At 59.4% G+C, this 15,128-nt stretch overlaps 1 pseudogene; it reads left to right on the top strand.

Annotated features, from left to right (window-relative positions):
* The first annotated feature begins 309 nt into the window (after positions 1 to 309).
* LOC133754115 (caytaxin-like) lies at positions 310 to 6,164 on the top strand (annotated as a pseudogene).
* Positions 6,165 to 15,128: the final 8,964 nt, after the last annotated feature.

The following is a 15,128-nucleotide window of genomic DNA, read 5'->3' on the forward strand; positions in this document are numbered from 1 at the left end:
TGGGCCAGGCCAAAGCCAGGAGCCAGGAGCCAGGAGCTCCGTTCGGGTCTCCCATGTGGCTGGCAGGGCCCCAGCACTTGGGCCGTCCTCCACTGCCTTCCCAGGCACATTAGCAGGGGGCTGGAATGGAAATGGAGCAGCCAGGATGTGAACTGGTGGTGTGACAGGTGGCAGCTTCACCTGCTGTGCCACCGTGCTGGCCCTAACACCTGCTAGGACATCTGCATTCCAGGTCCCAGTCCTGGGTACCCCCTGACTCAGCTCCCGGCCAATGCTCACCCTGGGTTCCCCTGACTGCAGCCCGAGCCGATGCCCACCCTGGGTCCCCCGACTCAGCTCCGGGCCGACGCCCACCCTGTGTCCCCCTGACTGCAGCACCCAGCCAACGCCCACCCTAGGTCCCTGCAACCCGCGGGGGAGCCCATGCTGAGCTCTGAGCTTCGGCTCCTCAGCCTTCCCAGGCACCTGGGGGTGACCCAGTGGATTCGAGCTCTGCCTCTCACGCTGAGCATGAGCTAAAGAGAACACAAAACTCCAAGAACCAAGGCTGCAGGCCCAACGCAGAGGATTCCACTTAGATTCCAATGGGCCTGAGCAGCCTGGCTCTGTCCAGGCCTTAGCCCCCAGGGTTTAGTGTGCGTTTGGGACTCCCAGCCTGCGCGTGGGCTCCCCGTGCTGTGCCCCCAGCAGAGAGGCGCTTGTGCCCAGCGCTAAGTGCTCTCTGTTCTTGTTTTGTCTGAAGACCATCGGCCGGATCCTGCCTGGCCACGCCACCCTCCTCTGGCTGGACGTTCCGTCGGCACTGCCCGGTTCTGGCCGACGCCGCAGGCCGCTCCAGGAAGACACCGGGACGGAGTCGCTGGGCAGCGCAGAGGCGGCTGACCCGGCCTGTAAGTTTGCCCGCACCAGGCATGGCTCTGCCGGGGCTGGGCCAGCAGATCCCAGAGGCCCTGACGGGAACCATACTGCCCAGCTCCTGGGCCTGCAGGGGAGGGCCCGCGGGGGCGTGGCTACCCTTGCCGGAGGCAATTACTCAGCCTGTCTGTGTTCCCCTCCCTTCCTGATCCTCAGCTGTGAATCACAGGAAGTGAGCTTGTAAGGGTCATAGAGGTGATGCAGGGCTGGCACTCAGCCCACAGGCCACCCCCCTGGCTCACAGGCCACGCCTCGGCCCATAGGCCACACCCCTAGCCAGAAGGCCATGCCCACAGGGCCCTCCCCCACCTGCATGTCGCACCCCTGGCCCGTGGGCCACGCCCCCTGCCCACAGGCCGCTCCCCTGTCCCACAGTGGAGCACTTGGGTCCAGTCCCCAGCTCTCACTGCTGTCCCCCTCTCCCTGCCGGTCCACACCCTGTGAGGCGGCGGTGACAGCTCAAGTGCCAGGGACCCTGCCACCCGCACGGGAGACCCGGATGGAGCTCCCGGCTCCTGGCCTTGGCCTGGCCCAGCCCTGGCTGCTGGCACTCGGAGTGAACCAGTGTATGGAAGACCCCGCTGTCACTCTGCCCTTCAAAAAGATAAGGTAGATAAGTAAATGAATAAAACTTTAGGATGTTTAAATCCAAACCCGTGGGCTTAGAACGTGCCTGGGCCTCCTTTAATCAGCCGAGGGCCCAAGAGAGAAAGGCCCGACTCCGGGGGGGGGGGGGGCTGCAGGTAGCGTCTCCCTGGGCCTTCACACCCACGCGCATCCCCACGACAGCGCCCCCCACAGGGCGAGGACAGTGCATGCTGGGAAAGTGTGCTTGGACTGCAGGCCGTTTTGCACCCAAATAATCTTTAAGACATTTTCAAGACTTGAGCAGCCACGACGGGGAACCCCACTGCTTGCTGGTGCAGTCCCCAGATGGCACAGCAATGCCCACAGGGGAGCCCTCCCTGCTGCCCACCAGGACTTGCCCCAGGCTCACGGTGTGGGTGCAGCTGCCCCAAGGAGGGGGCCCCGTGGCAGCTCTTGCCCCGGGCAGGCGCGCAGGCAGCATCCATCCGCAGTCACTCAGCATCGAGTTCAGGCCCCCAATTCTCATCGGAATCAGGGGCGCAAGACTCGGGTTGGATAATCCTGGGCTAGAATTCCTCTCCTGCCTGGGACGATGAAACCGGAGTTACCGCTCCCAGGCGGGCAGCTCTATGCAGATGGAAGCAACCCCCCGCACCCCACAGCTCCGAAGCCTGGGGGGCAGACGCGTTGGGTTTGACTTTTCAGGGCGGGTCCCTTTGGTGTGAGGCTTGGGGGTGACCCTCTGGCTCCAATCTGTCCTCATGGCCACATGGCCACGCTGAGGGGTCAGTGCCTCCCGGGCAGGGACCAGCCCTCCATGTCATGGTTACTGCTGGGCCCTCCGTTGGCCCCGACAAGGAGAGGAGCCACGCCGGCGTCACACACACCAAGCGCCCCAAGCCCAGCCCGCTTCCAGCTGAGCCCCGTCTGAGAGGGGGGGCTCTGTCTCCTGCCTGTTTCGGCCAGGAAAGGTCTGGGACTCAGGTGCCCACCGGGCAGGACAGTAACCTCCCTGCCGGGCCACTCCCGAGTCCGCAGTGCCGAGCACGGGCACAGAACGGTGAGGTGATCATCTTCTGCCAGGACACACCTCTTACATTTTTCTATGTATTCATTTGAACGGGAGACACAAAGTCAGAGACACAGACCCCCGCCTGCTGGGTCAGTCCCCAGACACCCGCGACGGCCAGGGCCAGGCCAGGCTGAAGCCGGGAGCCAGGAGCTCTATCGGGTCCCCCAGGTGGTGCAGGGGCCCAGGGTGCGCACCCGCGGGGGCTGGCTGGACGTACAGCCAGGAACCCCAGCGCCTTCACAGCTGCAGCCAGTGCCCACCCCGCTGCCCAGAAGGCGCGAGGGGAAGGCCACGGCTGCCCCGCCCCAGCCCTGCCGCTCTGCTTCCTCCAGCAGGTGGGGCAGTGGGGGAAGCTCCAGGGGCCACGGGTCCTGTAGGCCTCTCCCCATCCCCTCCCAGCGCACTGAACTTCAGCGGAGCACACCGGAAGCGCAGGTCCCTGGTGGCCCCAGAGATCAGCATCTCGCTGGACCCAAGCGAGGGCTCCCTGCTGTCCGACGACTTCCTGGACACGCCGGACGACCTGGACATGAACGCGGATGACATTGAGACACCCGACGAGACGGACTCTCTCGAGTTCCTGGGCGACGGCAACGAGCTGGAGTGGGAAGGTAAGGGCCACGGGGCTGTCCCGGTCTCGGCCCAGGGCGCGGGGTGCGGGGGCCGCAGGGGCACGGGATGGCGCGGATTCACGCGCACCTGCACTTGTCACCACCGCGCGGGTCTTCCCTGAGATCCTCGAAGGGGACCGCAGCACGCGGCCTGCCCGGCGTTTCGAGCGCTTGCTCTGGGCGCTGGGGACACGGGGGGACACGGGGGAACACAGTGGGGATGTGGCGGGAGGGGACATGGCCCCGCCCACAGGCGTGGGCAGCCACCACTCGGAGGGCGGGACAGAGTGGGGGCCCAGGACGACCCGGCCCGCTGTCCACACTGCCCGGGGGGCGGAAGCTTGGGCCAGGGTAACTGGGTGGGGTCCTTGGAAAGGGTGCCCTGCACAGGCCTGGAGGGTGGCGAGGGGTGGAGGGGCCCGGCAGGGGCTAGGGGAGAGGGAGGCAGGCGCAGGTCTCACAGCCCCAGTGGCCACAGCGAGGGCTCTGGCTAGAGAAGCAGGATCGGCCAGGTCTGATGTCCACGCGTGTGGGGCAATCTCGCGATCACGGCCAGGGAGGGCAGGTGGGGGCGGGGCCCAGGGAGAAGTGGGCGGGTGGGAATGGGGCCCAGGGAGGAGTGGGCGGGTGGGGGCAGAGGGAGGAGGCAGGAGGGACTTCACTCCAGGATTTCGGAGAGCAGTAACTAGATCCGCTCTGGTGATCGCACTGTTCCTAGGTTTTCATTTGCTTTTCTTCTGATTTATTTGAAACACAGAATCAGAGAGAGAGCGAGCGAGCGCTCTCGCATCCGCTGGGTCCCTCCCCACATGGCCACCACGGCCAACGCTGGGCCAGGCTGGAGCCAGGAACAGGAAGGAGCGCCATCCAGGTTTCCCACGCAGGTGCAGGGCCCCTGGCACTTGAGCCCTCACTGCTTCCCTCAGGGTGCGCATGCGCAGGGAGCTGCCCCTCCCCCCCCAGTTTGATCTGGGATGCCCCTGTCTCAATCCCCACACCACACATGGGTCCCGACTTCCCCGCTGGACGCTGCCCCCGGCAGAGCGAGGACGGCGCCCAGAGCTCAGCGGCAGAGCCAAGCCCAAAGCTGGAGGGGGGAGCGCTGTGTGCTGGACCCCAGGGCAGGGCAGGCCGGGAGGGCGCCCGCTTCCCCCATCAGATCCTGGGTCCCTCCCCAGCTCTGCTCCGGACTCCGCCTGCAGGGGTGGCCCGGGTGCTCCTGGCCAGCACGGGGAGACCCGGATGGCGCAGCCGCCCCAGCATGGCAGGCCTGGGGAGTGACCAGAAGGGAGCTGGGTCTGACTCCCATGGTACAGCTGTGGGCCCCAGTTCCCCCTCTGCTGTCAGCAACTTGGCTCTGCTGAGGGGTGGGGGACACGAAGCAGCCCACAGGTACCCACCCCTGGCCCTCCTGCTGTTTGCGTCAGGAAGTGTTAGGAGTCAAATGTCCGGGAAGCGCAATCACGGAAGGCTTTCTGGAGGAGGTGGCACTTGAGCCAGGTCCTGTCAGGGCACAAGTAGCACCAGGGCGGGAGAATGAAGGCAGCCATGAGAGGCTGGTGCGTCCAGCCCAGGGATGCTGCTTCCAGATGACACCCCAGTGGCCCCCGCCAAGAATAGGCCTAGGGACAGCGCGCACCTGTTTGGGGACAGCGCAGCAGAGGACAGCGCTGCAGCCAACGGGCGCCTGTGGTGCAGGTCATCATCGGGGAGCAGAGTCCCGCATTGACCTGCACATGATCCGGCCGCACAAGAAGGTGGTCACGCAGGAGCTGAGGCCCCAGATACCGGTGCCCACCCACGGTGAGGCTCCCCTGGGAACCCATGGTCACCCCGGAGGTCGGACACCCCCCCAGTACCCGTGCTCACCCCGGAGGTTGCCACCCCCACACCAGTGGTCACCCACGGAGGTCGGACCACTCCCATATCCGTGGTCACCCAGAGGTCACCCCCTCCCTACTCATGGTCATCCCGGAGGTCGGATCCCCCTCCCCAACCAGGGGTCACCCCGGAGGTCGGCCTGCCATACCCGTGCTTACCCCAGAGGTCAGCCGCCCATACCTGTGCTCCCCCTGGAGGTCGGACCCACCCTCGAACCCGTGGTCACTCACAGAGGTCGGCCCCCTTATACCCGTGGTCACCCTGGAGGTCGGCTCCCCATACCCGTGTTCACCCCAGAGGTCAGACCACCCCCCTCGTACCCGTGGTCACTCCGGAGGTCGGCCCATCCAGTACCCGTGGTCACCCCGGAGGTCGGAACCCCCGTGCTCGTGTTTACCCTGGAGGTCGGACTCATCCTCGAACCCGTGGTCACTCACAGAGGTCGGCCCCCCTATACCCGTGGTCACCCTGGAGGTCGGCCCCCCGTACCCATGTTCACCCCTGAGGTGGGACCACCACCTCCCCCGTACCCGTCGTCACCCTGGAGGTCGGCCCATCCCGTACCCGGGTTCAACCCGGAGGTCGGAACCCCCCCATACTGTGGTCACCGTGGAGGTTGGACCCTTCCCGTACCCATGTTCACACCGGAGGTCGCCCCCCCCATACCCGTGGACACCCCGGAGGTCACCCCACCACACCCGTGGTCACCCCGGAGGTCGGACCCCACATGTAGCTGAGGTCACCCCAGAGGTCGGAACCCCCCCCCCGTACCCGTGGTCACCCCGGAGGTCAGACCCTGTACCAGTGCTTACCCAAGAGGTCGGCCCCCGCCCCTTACCCGTGCTCACTCCGGAGGTCGCCCCCCCACACCCGTGGTCACGCTGGAGGTCGGAACCCCATAACCCGTGCTCACTCTGGAGGTCTCACCCCCACACCCGTGGTCCCCTCCGTGCCCCACAGGGGGCAGAGGGTGGAGCCTGCGTGGCTCGGATCGGCTACTATGGCCAGGGCCTCAACGCCATCATTGTCTTCGCCACCTGCTTTCTCCCCACAGCACCTGCGAGGACCACCACTAAGTCATGGAGAACCTGTCCTGAGAGTGGGGCGGAGCCGGCGAGGCGGGGGGCGGGGCCGGGACGGAGTAGGCGGAGTCGGCAGGGCGGGGTAGGCAGAGCTGGTGGGCCGGGGGCGGGGCGGGGGGGAGCGAGGCCACTGGGGAGGGCGGCAGGGCGGGACCTGAGTGGGGCAGGAAGGGCTGGGCTGGGCCAGGGCCTGGGCGGGCCAGGCGGAGCCGGCAGGGCAGGGCCGCCACAGGGCGGGTGGAGGGGCATGCGAGGGGCCAGGGCGGGCGGGGCGGGGCGGGGCCGGGCACGAGGACCCGCCCACCCAGGCTTTCCCACGCAGGCGCAGGGGCCCAAGCACCCAGGCCATCCTCCACTGCTCTCCAAGGCCACAGCAGAGCTGGATCGGAAATGGAGTGGCCGGAACTGGAACCAGCACCCACGTGGGATGCGGCCCTGCAGGTGCCCGGCACCGTTGCCTCTTTAATCAAACCTCCGCTCCCCCTGCGCTCTGCTCTGGGCCTGGGTTCAGTCCAGGCGCTGTTAGAACCCCAGGCCCTGAGGCGCGTCCCAGGTTGGTGGATTCAGCCCCTCGAGGGCTTCAGGCCGCGGAGTGGAGGCCTCCCACTTCCCCCGCCAGGAGAAGCTCGCGGTCTCCCGGGGAACGCGCGACTCGGGGCTGGCAACGCCCTGGGTCGGGGTCCTCGCTCTGCCAGGCCAGGCCGCTGGACCACAGCCTCCGCGGGTGGAAAATGCGCCGGGGGGGGGGGGGGCTGCCTCCGCCCTTCTCCTCTTCCTCTCCCACCCACCTCGTCCGCTTCCCGCCCCGGCCCTGCCTCCCTAGGCCCGCAAAGCCCTGGGGTCGTCCAGCACAGTGACCACGAGGCTCAGAGGCAAATGATGGCGGGTGGCAGAGCCTCCCACAAGCACCTTGTCCCCGCTGTCCCGTGGCTTTTCCTCAAGGGACCGGGTGCGGGGCCAGGTGCAGGGCCAGGTGTGGGCCAGGCGCCTCCTCCCTCCCCAGCCTCCGCTGCCTCCTGGGCCCCTGGGTGGGCTCTGGATCTCACGTGGGAGTTCCCGGGCCCGAGGGAGAAGGCATCTGTCCTGGGGGAGACGCAACGCGGGGTGGGCACTGCAGCAGGGGGCGCCCTCCGGCACCCAGCCGCCCTCCCCCAGCCCCGTGGCCGCCCCAGAGCCCCCGGGGTCCCCCGAGGTCCTGCCCTGCAGGCCAGGCGCACCCTTGGCGCCCCATGGGTGCACAGCAGCCCCAGCGCTGGCAGCCCAGGACCGTGGCCCCTCCTCCCTGCACGGAGGGCGCCCCCTACCCCAGCCGCGTCCCTGCCCTCGGCCTCCAGGGAGGGACCTTGGTAGGTGATGGGAGGGATCCAGCTGCTCCGCGGGCCCTGCGTGGCAGGCCTGGCACAGGAGCTGGTGAGCAGGCTGCGGGGCTGGGAGCAGCTGCTCCTCCCGGGGGCAGGGGTGGGGGACTGCTCCCAATCAGAGCCGTGGCCGCCCCTGCATCCTGGTGCCGTGGGTGGCCACTCGCTGGCCGCCGGACTCTCATCACAGCTGACCTCTCCATCTCTCCCTCTCTCCCTCTCCCCCTCCAGCTCCGAGGGTCCCAGGCCATGGGGCCCGGGCAGGTGTAGGGTTGGCCTTGCCTTGTGCCAGCATGGAGGTACTGGGCACCCTGGTGCCCAGTAAGGCCGGAGAGGCCGCGGTGAAGTGGCAGCTGTGCTAGGACATGACGGCCAAGATGTGATGGATGGTGAGTGGGCGCCGGGCCCACGTGGGCCAGTGTGGTGGTCCTGGGGCTATGTGGCCGGTTCGGTGGACCCCTGTGGGCCCAGGGGCGGTCTGTGGGCAGGCGGCCCCGGGGGCTCCAGGCAGGGCTGGGGGTGGCCGTGTAGGGCAGGCTGGGGCAGCTCTGCTAGCTTGGGCGCCCTTCTGGAAGCTTCTAGGTAGCCAGGCCGCAGCCCTCCGGGCTGTGACCCTGCCGTGGGGGAGGGAGAGATTCTGGGCTGTGCTGGGGGCTGTGGGGCCCGGCTGGGGGCCGGGAGGGGCCCGAGACGTCCACCTGGGGACTTGGAGCCTGCAGCTGGGGGCCCGGTCTCGTCCCCCTACAGGAAGAGGCCTGGGTCTCAAGGCCCTAGCTCTGGGGGTCCTGTCCCCTACAGCCGCCATGTGGGGTGGGGGTCCCCAGTCCCCAGTGCCGAGTTCTGGGCTCAGCTTCAGCTCTGGGTCTCCCCTTGGCCTGCATTTATCATGTGCCTACTGTATCCCGGCCCCGTCCCTGGTGCTGAAGAGAAGGGCAGGTGGGGGCAATGGGAGGGGAGAGGGTGGCAGGGCCCACGTGGTCCTGGGCCGCCGCAGAGCCAAGACCCGGCAGCTGGCAAAATGGGCAAAGAGAAAAGGGGGCGGAGGGCAGGGCAGCGGCAAAGGCCCTGGGGCAGCAGGGAGCCAGGAGTCTGGTGCAGCTGGAGCTGAGCGTGGCGGGGGGGGGGGGGGGGGGGGCACAGCAGAGGCCCAGGATCCCATTCAGGGGGGTTACGCCCGCCCCCCCCATCCAGTCCGGAGCGCAGGTCCGCGGCCTGGGGGCACCTAGCTGCCTGCCCCTCCCCAGCCCTTGACAGGATCCTGGAGCCGTGTCACCCCCCCACCAGGGCCCCCAGCACAGCGCGGCTGCCCTGGGGCCTGGGAGGGGGCCACGTGCCCGCCAGGGCCGCGCCAGCCTCGCTGTGCAGGGCTGAGGTCCCCGTCTCGGGAGGCATCGGAGCCCAAAGGGGACGCAGCGTCTACAGGAGCAGCATCTACACTGGGCCGGCCGGGATCCAGGTAGGGAAACAGGACACACAGGCGGTGTGGCCGCAAGAGCCGCTTCCGTGGCTTTGTCCCTTCCTTGGGGAGGGGGGGTTCCAAGGAAGAGGCGAGAGCGAGGATGTGTGGGGCCAAGGACAGGCACCGACCGCCACTAGCCTAGGTCTCCCCTGCCCCCCGCGAGGCTGCTGCCCAGGCCGGAACTGCGGGCCAGGCACGTGGGGGCGGCCGTGGTCGGACCCCGGGAGGCTCTGCCGTGAACCAGTAGCCAGGCGGGGGGCTCTTGGGCATGGGGCTGGCACTGAGGAGGGGGCGCTGGCGGAGGGTCTGGGGTCTGGGGACCGAGGGCGAGGTTGTGCAAAGGCCCTGGGGTGGGAAGGAGCTGTGCGGGGGTGGGAGGGGCCCTAGGGAGCCACGGTGAGGTTTAGGCGGGCAGGCGCCCCACCCCACCCCCGTGCCTATCTGAGTGCTACCCACCGCCTCCCCTGCTGTGTCCTGGCACTGGGGTGGGGGTCGGAGCGCTCCATCTTCTGGCTCTCGGCCACCGCCCACTGTGCCCACATCTGAGGCTCCGAGGAGCCAGCCAGTCTGCTGCAAACTATGGAATGTGTCCCGGGGCCAAGCCAGACGGGGGGGCCAGGAGGCCATGGGTGCCTCCTCACCCCCGCCCAGGACGCTTCGAAGATGGGGGCTGGGCTGGGCCCCTGGGGCGGGTGAGTGAGTGAGTGAATGAATGAATAAGTGGCCCGCACAACTGAGGCGCTTCCGTCTCCCAGGTCAGCAGCCTGGTGTGTGACCCTCCCCCAGTACTCAGAGAGGGGCAGGGGCTCCCGGGTGCTCTGAGCTCGGCCAGGCCGGCTTGGCCACCTGTATGGGGTGGACGTGCCTTGGGGTCATGGGGGATGCTGTGACCAGGTGGGAGGAAGTGAGGGAGCTGTGTGAGGCCTCAGACACCGCAATAGGGGACTTAAAAATGAATGAAAACACAAATTTTTACAAGAGTATGGAATAGCAGTATATCTTACTCATTACTGGTGAGAATGCATAGTGGGACAGAAATTTTACCAGACATCCTGATGTGTTATTAGAAATCCAACCATAGTATAACCATATCATACAGCACACAGGTTCCAATATATTTAAAACAATGTGAAATATGTCCTATATATATATATGTATATATATATACATATATATATACATGTATATATATATACATATATATATATAGGACATATATATAGGACATATACATATATATATATATATTTATGGATATATCTATAAATGGATAGACCATGGGAGTAAAACATGAGACACAGAAACAGGAGATGCCTAGGGTATGAGTATTGGGCATTGGGAAACAGAGAAACACCCCACTGCAGTCAGAAGTGTTCTAGAAACCAAAGAGCAGAGAGGCATATAAAGGTTGCTACGAGCTGGAAGCACAGGCAATGGAGTTACTGCAGGGTAGTAGAAAGATCACTCTGGAGAAGACAGTTGAGGGAGGATCTTGGCTTCATGTAAGAGGGGCTGGAGGACATGATGATTGGCTTGGTACATGCAGACACTCAGGAAAAGATGTGCTGGAGACACACCGGATGGAGACTCATGCAACTGGCACATGCTCCAAGCACAAGGAATAGGGAATGTTGAAAGCTGACATGAATGTCAGAGATTTTATAAGTGACAACATACCAAGGGTGAACAGGGGTCACAGTTAAATGAGAGATAGACACTGCAGAAAATACATGGGTTTCAGACATACGAATGGGGAGACATGAAGCCTGATATGGCTGCAGCCACATGGGGATGGAGATACTGGGGCAGACAGGACCTGCACATACAGGATTGGGAACACCACAGGATTTAGGACACCACAAACTAATCATCCCAGCTTTCTTCTTAAGAATTATAAAAGAAAAATGCATGAAGAATATTTAAATAAAGTTAAGAAAAGGGTAATAGCAAACATTAATAAAATGCTGGTTTCACAAAAGTACTACAGATACATATAAGCAAGGAAAAACATTTTTTAAAATATTAACAAAATTGATAAGCCTTCAGCTGAGTTTAAGATATTAAAACAGTGCTATTCTTTACAGGGCTCATAGAACTCATCAAGATATTAAGGTTTTGTGAAATTCATATGAATAAAAGTTTGACTCCAAAGAGGCAACTAACAGAATGGGAGAAAATATTTCCAAACTATGTAACTGATGAAGAAACTCAACAACAACAACAAAACAAACAATCCACTTAAGAAATGGTTCAAGGCTGGTGCTGTGGCTCAATAGGCTAATCCTCCACCTGCGGCGCCAGCACATGGGATTCTAGTCCTGGTTGGGGTGCCAGAGTCTGTCCTGGTCGCTCCTCTTCCATGCCAGCTCTCTGCTGTGGCCTGGGAGTGCAGTGGAGGATGGCCCAAGTGCTTGTGCCCTGCACCTGCATGGGAGACAAAGAGAAACACCTGACACCTCCCTTTCGATCAGCATGGTGCGTGGGCTGCAGCAGCCATTGGAGGGTGAACCAATGGTAAGGGAAGACCTTTCTCTGTTTTTCTCTCTTTCACTGTCCACTCTGCCTGTCAAATAAATAAATAAATAAATAAATAAATAAATAAATAAATAAATAAATAAAAAGAAATGGTTCAAAGGACTTGAACAGATTTTTTTTTTCATAAGATGAAATTCAAATGGCCAACAGACACATGAAAAAATGATTATGATCACTAGCCATCAGGGAACTGAAAATAAAAACCACATTGAGTTAGAACAGCTTCATATAGCAACCAACAAACAATAAATGCTGGTGGAGATTGGGGGGGAGTACCCTAATACACTGTTGGTGGGAATGTAAACTAGGACAGCTGTTGTGGAGAACAGTATGGAGATTCCTCATAGAAAAGGAAGCATGAGTGGGAGGGATGACAGGGTGGGAAGTAGCACTATGCTCCTAAATCTGTATTTATGAAATACATGACATTTATTTACCTTATATAACTAGAAAATTATTTAAAAATTGACTCCAGAGTTAAAAATCTGCTACATTTTGAAATCCAATTTTCAACAACACAAATATAAGATGAAATAGGAAAATTCCTATATAATTTAATGTTGAACAAATTTTTGGAAATCCAAACCAACTGATAAGAAAAATGTTCCACAAGGAAAAGTCTGGGTCCAGACTTATGGAACATTATACACTTCTAGGAGAAAAATAAATAATAAATAAATAAATAAATAAATAAATAGAAAACCACTGAATTCCCCTGACTTGTTCCAAGTGGGCATACACAGAATATTTTTCAATCTATTTTTGGAAGCTAGTGTTACACATATGATGCAAACAAGACCAGGATATGCAATTAAAATGAAATCAGAAAGCATGTCTTCATAAACTGAGGTACATATATCTGAGCAAAATTTGATTATATGAGTTCAGTCACATAGGAAAGCATAACAAATCAATAACAAATGAGCTACACTAAAAACTGAAGATTTTTAGCATTCTCAAACAAAGCCTATAAATCATCCAGATAGGTGAAAAATATGAGGAAATTACATGACCAATTCAATATCCAACCAGAAAATAAATCAACTTATAACAGAATAGGAAAATACAGTGACTTCCTTCGTGTGATCAAGACAGTCTAAAATGGAGCACAGCACACTACTTAATACAGGGCCAGTGAAAGCTTTATCCTGGGAACAGATGCAGTCATGACTGCCTTCTCTCCCCATCCCTTCAACACTGTACTGGTGGAGTGGTCAGGAAATCAACAAAAAAGAAACATAAAGTTTAAATATCAACTTTTAAGTAATAAAACTCAATGTATGTGGATGACACCATTATATGGTGAGATAATCCACTCTAACCCCAAGCCAAATACAACCAGTAAGTGAATTTAGCAAGACTACCAGGTAGACAATTATTATAAGTCACAGCAAACAAACAGAAAACATTAAAGGACAAAAGGCAGACTAACAAACAGGTATCTACAAGAGGAATTTAAATTATGTAATATCTTTAAACATTATTCAGACACATATTAAACACACATGCGCGCACACAAAGGACACAACAGAGAAATGACTCCAGAACATGGAGATAGCAAAGACTCAGAAGTCAATGAGGTGCCAGTAAGTCAGGAAATTCTATCTCACCTGAGTGCAGCTTCAGATCACCAGGGCTGCACAGGAACAAGGAGGTGACCCTGCCACTGGGGAATCCAGCAGTAGAGGCGGCGGCTGTGGACCCCAGCCCAGCTCCTCACGTCCCTCACCTGTCAACAGTCCCCCAAGCCCACAATGCCAGGGAACCTACTGATTTGCTACTGCTTTATGATGTCATCTATGCCCACCCACTTTGCAAACTGTCCAACCAGACACCCTTGGGGGAGAGGCAACCACATAATCTTGTGAGATTGTCATGTTACAGTCTCTTCCAGGCTGCACTGGGCAAAGTGTCTGTGGTGGCTCAGCTTTCTCCCCTCTGCAAAGAGGGAGCCAGAGACTTGAGAAGCAGGAAATGTGCAGAGCTTAGAGCCCGGTGTCTGAGAAGGGGGAGGGGGAATGGGTGGATCTTGGACTTCCCCATGGTGAGCTCCTGAATCTGCAGACTCCACCAGGTGAGGGCTGGGCTGGCTCTGGAATATGGGCGGCAAGCCCTGTCCCTGCACAGCAACTTAATCCACCTTGGAGGCAACAGGTGAAGGCCTAAGTATGTGGGTTGCTACCACTCATGTGGGAGACCTGCATGGATTTCCTTCCCTCAACTTGGCTGAGCCCTGGTTTTGCAGACATTTGGGGAATGACCCAGGAAATGGAATCTCTCTCCTTGTTCTCTGTCACTCTGCCTTCAAAATATAAATCTTTAAAAAGTCTAGGAAGAATTTTCTCACCAACCAACCATCTCTTGTCCAATAGCAATGGCTGGAAGTATGCTCTGAATGAGACATTAACAGACAAATGGCCAATCAAGGCCATGGGTTCATGGTGGGGCTGCTTGTGGCAGACAGTTCTATAACGTTTTAGGAGGAATGCTCCCTCTGGACTAAACACTCAGGTATGCTCTGCACCCTTCCCTCCCTGCCCTTGCAGTAGCCTTCAGTAATGGCTCCATGCCCCTGCACCAGGATACTGTTTCCAAACTGTCTGTGGCCACAGAGAAGAGGTGGCCTGGGGAGTGGTCACTGAGGAGAGAGGAAAGGCTGGGGACCTCAGGGACTCCTTTCCCTGGCCTGGAGTCCCTGCTCCTATGTCACAGGTCTGCAGCAGAGAATGCCTGTCACCTCCCTCAGCCTGTGACACCTCTGTTAACATTGCCCTTGACTATGTTAGACTTGGGGATCACAATGGACTGTCCACTCTCTCAAGTCAAACTCCTAGGTTTGCTACAAAGTCAACTCCTCAGTGCATCCCTCCCAGGCCATGAGGTTTGGAAGAAAGCTCCCAGCTGGTCAGAGGCTTCTGACCTGACCTGTGTTTGGTGGGGGGTGGCCTGTCCCCATCTGTGAGTGGGACCTGTTTTCTCAGCTGCAGCTCTACCGGCCCAATCCTTGGTGTCTGGAAGGATTCACCAATGAAGCTTCTGCAGTGTGTGTGTGTGTGTGTGTATGGTGGGGGAGGGTGGTCAGGTGGCTGCTGTCCCCATTAAAATGTAGTAGTGGAAACGCTGTTCCCAGGCACTTCTGGGTGAGCTCTGTGCTTGCTCTGCCCTCTTCTCCAAGGACTCATCCAGGATGGAGCCCTTCTCCATGGGGCCCTCTGACTTTTTCTTTTTTAAAGGATTTTATTCATTTTTTGAGAGGTAGAGTCCAGACAGAAGGAGAGGCAGAGAAGATCTTCCATCTGCTGGTTTACTCCCCAAATAGCTGCAATGGCTAGAGCTGTGCCCATCCAAAGTCAGAAGCCAGGAGCTTCATCCAGGCCTCTTATGTGGGTGCTGGGGCCCAAGAACTTGGGCCATCTTCCACTGTTTTCCCAGGCTATAGCAGAGAGCCGCATAGGAACAGGGGCAGCTGGGACTTGGACTGGCACCCATATGCAATGCTGGTGCCACAGATGGAGAGTTAGCCTACTATGCCACAGTGCCAGCCCCCTAACTTTTTCTTTATGGGGGATGAGGGTATGAGTAGCATAAGGCTTCAGGCTCTGCCTGTGTGCTAAGGGAAGGTAACCA

Source organism: Lepus europaeus, chromosome Y, assembly GCF_033115175.1.
Source record: "Lepus europaeus isolate LE1 chromosome Y, mLepTim1.pri, whole genome shotgun sequence".
In the NCBI taxonomy this organism is placed as follows: domain Eukaryota; kingdom Metazoa; phylum Chordata; class Mammalia; order Lagomorpha; family Leporidae; genus Lepus; species Lepus europaeus.